Source organism: Mus musculus, chromosome 17 (genome assembly GCF_000001635.26).
Source record: "Mus musculus strain C57BL/6J chromosome 17, GRCm38.p6 C57BL/6J".
Taxonomy (NCBI): domain Eukaryota; kingdom Metazoa; phylum Chordata; class Mammalia; order Rodentia; family Muridae; genus Mus; species Mus musculus.
Window position 1 is genome coordinate 56,506,458 of NC_000083.6, and position 4,435 is coordinate 56,510,892.

General features: G+C 55.5%; 1 long non-coding RNA gene across 1 annotated transcript; it reads left to right on the top strand.

Annotated features, from left to right (window-relative positions):
- Positions 1 to 668: 668 nt before the first annotated feature.
- Gm33258 lies at positions 669 to 3,209 on the top strand. The gene is made up of 3 exons (XR_385666.4): positions 669 to 1,017; positions 2,036 to 2,213; positions 2,570 to 3,209. It is a non-coding gene; the product is annotated as a predicted gene, 33258 (long non-coding RNA).
- The last annotated feature ends 1,226 nt before the right edge of the window (positions 3,210 to 4,435 follow it).

Below are 4,435 nucleotides of genomic sequence, written 5' to 3' on the forward strand. Positions count from 1 at the left end.
GAGCAGGGCTTAGGGAGAGGGTGCTGGGGAACCGACAGGAGGACCCTGGGTTCACTGGCAGTCTGGCCAGTCAGCAGGCTCCAGGTTCGGCGATAGACCCCGGATCTAAAATAAAGGCTGACCCCAGACATGCTACAGAGTCGAAATAACAGGAACAGGACGCTGAGTGGGACATGCTCAGGGACAGGTGGGGACACAAATCCCTCAAGATGCAGATTTCAGAAGCTAAGTCAGTGTATACACAAGGGAGGGAGTCCGCTAACACTGGAGAGCTGCTGTGGTGGCATCCAAGTCTGAGAGGGAGCGTGGGGACAGGTACAACTGTTGGATAGCAAACGCCTGAGGCAGGGCTGGGTGACAAATTGGAAGTCCTGTGCAGACCAATGACCATGGCTGGTGCGGTCCAGAGGGAAGCCAGAACGGAGACTGGCCACAAGCAACCTGGACGCCACCATGACAGTCAACTTTGAAGGTACTAGGGAGCCATGGAGGGTTCCAGGTAGACACATGACCAAACAAACCAAAGACAACCCGCTTCCGGATGGGATCTGGGGATCATAGGACTCCGCTGCACCTGGGAGGCTGGGGAAGGAGGGCATGTGTGTGTGTGTGTGTGTGTGTGTGTGTGTGTGTGTGTGTGCGCGCGCGCGCGCGCGCGCAGGTTTAGCGGCTGAGGCTGGAAGGGTAAGGTCACAGGAGATGTATGTGAGAGTAGGAAAACATAGCCACGGGCAGCACTTAGTCACTTCCACTGCTGCCTGCCTGCAATGGCTTACTCATCTCAGGCAGCCCTACCACGCTCAGGGAGGAGAGGGATCTAACCCACTTCCTCCAACACTTGGAGCATACAACGTCTACACTGCCATCTACTTCCTGTGACCACCGAGTTGACGCGCTCCCTCCTCTACCCACAACCTCCTTCAGACCAACTGCAGTCCTGTCTGCAGCCCACGCGGCTCTCCCGGGCCTGTCCCGCAGTCCTGCCTCCTTCTCTGCACGTGCACTCCAGCTACACAGGTTCAGTCTATCCGTCCTTCCACCCTGCCACTCCCCAACTGCCAGGTCCTGTCCTGCCGCGGGACCTTTGCTCGGGGGTGTCACAGCTCCGCCACCCACCCCTGCCCAGACGTGAGGTGTGGCTGGGCCACAGTGTCTCCATGCAGAATTTGGGGCAATGGGGATCATGGAGCGGGTTCTCGATGCTCTCGCACGCAGGGTTCCTTTTTTGAGATGGGGGAGGGGCGCCCACATTTCCTTTCTGACCCCCAAAGCCGCAGGGAGAGGCCCCCAGGAGTCTGCGCAGGCGCTCTGGTGATTCAATCGCAGCGCGGACCCACAGCCAATGGCTGTGTTTTGCAATGAGGTCATGCTCGGCTCCGCGTCTTGATTGGTCACTGTGAGGCCACAGACACGTCCTCCTGGGCGGGACTCGCCGCTTGGCAGCCTTGGGCATCGGGGAACTCTGAGACCAGGACACCTGCCTCGGGCTTACTGTATGCTCCAAGCTGGCCTTGAATTCCTGATCCTCCTGCCTGTGCCGCCCTCGGTCGTGCTGGATGACACGTGCGCACCCTTATGCAGCACCTACTGTGTGCCAATTCACCCATGTTGCCAAGCTCTTCACATTTATTGAGCACCTGTGGTGTGTCAGTCTGTCACCTACGTGGGGTGCGGTGCCCAAACCCAAACTGCCAAGTGTACATTTTATTTTCTATTTACTTTAAGTTATTTTGTCCTTAAGATTAGTTTGTTTTGTACTTTAATCTATTTTAAATTCCTTAAAGGCATTTCTTATTATTGGAGGGGAGCATTGCACCTCTGCTCACTAGAGGAGGTCAGAAGACAACTTGCTAAGTCAGGTCTCCTTCCACCATGTCATGGTGATCGAACTCAAGTCGTTGGGCTCTGCATGAGAGCCTTCAGGCATGAACTGTCTTGCTGGCCCTTGTTTATTGCTTTAATGTGACTTTCCAAATGTTTTTATGTTTTGTTTGATTTATTTTTATTATTCTTTTGTCTCATTTCATTTTGACAGTTTCCCAACGTAGGCCAGGCTGGCCTTGAATTCGTGATAATCTTTCTGCTTCAGCTTCCCCATCGTGAAGAATACAGGCGCAAATCGCAGTGGAGGCCAGGCTAGACTAAGTGAAAGACTGAGCCTTCTTTAAGGAGCAAGGATTTAGGAAGCACCAAATCTAAGGGGCTAATCTGAGGTTTGTCTCCTTTTGGTCTGTGATATGGGGATGGATCCCAGGGCCCTGCTGTACTAAGCAATCGCTGGCCACTGGCTCTGGGCTAGCTGGGCCTTCAGGGAGAGACTTACTTCCTTCCTTCCTTCCTTCCTTCCTTCCTTCCTTCCTTCCTTCCTTCCTTCCGGGTTTTAGGTCATTTTGATTTTGTTTTTGTTTTGAGACAGGGTTTTGTATAGACCAGGCAGGCTGTCCTGGAACTCACAGAGATCTTCTTCCTACCTCTACCTCAGGAGTTCTAAGGTCAAAAGTGTAGCCACTCTGACTGGCTCATTCACTGATTTGTTTGTTTGTTTGTTTGTTGTTTCGTTTTATGGCAGGGTGTCACCTAGCCCAGGCTGGCCTCAACATTTTTAGCAGCAGATATGACTCAGCCCTTATCAGCCTCCATGAGTTTTCCCTGAGCTCCAGAGCGCTCTGCCCACTCAGAGGATATGGACCCTGAGACTCAGTGCAGCTCCCGAGATCTGCGAAGGGCCCATGGAGTCTCTAAAAAGCAGCCTTCCTTTTTCACAGCTGCATCGTATTGAGCCAACCCTGGTGTTTCCCAAGTGGGAAAAACTCACACACAAGGATGTCCCCCCGGAGCAGCTGGTGGCGAGGCTTCACTTGTGAAGAGACTGTGTGTTTGTGTGTGTGTGTGTGTGGGGGGGGTGATGCAGTGAGGTGGGATTTAAGGATTCAGTTAGATGTGACAGTTGCACAAGCTCAGAGCCACCAGGGAGGGAGGGAGGGAGAGAGGGAGAGGGACAGAGACATAGAGCTACCGCTGTGACCCTTCCCTATGCCTGTCAAGCTCAAGCTAAACAGTCGTTCCACTGCCCTGATCACTGCTGTCGTCCCACCCACCCCCAACCCTCCGCACAGTGCCTAAGCACAGTAGGTCTTCAATAAAGCCTCAAAAACACAATGCAAAATGTGAATTTATGAAACAAGAGGAAAACGCCCGTGTTGCTGCAGTCCCGTCATGGGTGCGGATAGAGACATTAGAGGAGGGAGATCCCCCCACCCTCACCCCACCCAACCCCCATCCTCTAATTATCCTGTTGACAAGACTCAGGATCCCGCTCATCAAGATGGCATCTGAGAGGACGGTTGTCTTTAGCGACGCTGACAGCTAATTTGTGGGAAGTTTAATTACAGGCGGCGTTAATTAACTGGCAAAGCACTGGGCGAGGACGGCGGCCATCTGTTCCTAGGATGTCCTCCCCTTCTGGGCCAGGCCCGGGGCTTGCCGGGGGAGGGGGAGGGGGAGAAGGGGGAGTCTGGAGGAGGGCCGTGGGCGGGGCACAGGAGGAGGCGGGAGGAGGGGCGGGAGGAGGGCAGAGGTCGTCCAGTGCTGCAAGGTCTGTCTGCAGAAGGTGTAGGCGCCCGGGGGTGGGGTGGGGGTGGTGGTGGCAGGGACTCGGCTCACACCTGGACCAAGAAAGGCTGAGACACCGCAGACCACCCACCAGGCCTCAGGACCTTTGCACAGGCCCAGATCCCCGAGGGCCCCCGCAGCCTGCTCTCCTGATCTTTGTGCCCCGGCCTGGGGATCCTCGAGACTGAAGCCGGGGTCCCCGCTCCTTGCATAGACCGACGGTTGTCTAGTTAACCCATGACTGGAGTTCAAATTCGGGTCCCTTCTGCCTCTACTGCCCTGTTCCAGCCCGCAGCCTCGCAGGAGCCCTGAAGACTACAGCCCCCCGCCAGCGCCTTGTCACCATGGCCAGAGCGCTCTGCAGAGCCTCAGTTTCCCCCTTTGCTCCTCCGCGGGCGAACACTGATAGCGCCGCCTGAAAGGCCCCCGCAGGAACCGGGGTGCGGAACTGGCACGGGCGCCCCGGCAGCTGAGACTCTTGGAAGCCGGTGGCAGCCGGAGGCGTCTGGACACAAGCCCGGGCCCTGGTGCAGGGCAGAGAGGCTGCGACAAAAAACAGAAACCCCCACTTACAAAAAAGGGAACCCCGTGTGCACTTATCAAGCGCCTGCTGTATGTAGAGGCCACTGCACATCCCCAGCCTCCAAGGACAGTGGCCTTGTCCACCGTAGGGGCTTCTTCATCACTCCTGACAACTGGGCAGTTAGTCACTTAGTCAACAAATGCTGAACGCTCACCGAGGTCTTTGCACATACTGAAAATCAGAGTCATCCTTAGACTAGTGGGGCAGGTATCGCTGCCGAGCCCGTTTAACAGATGGGAA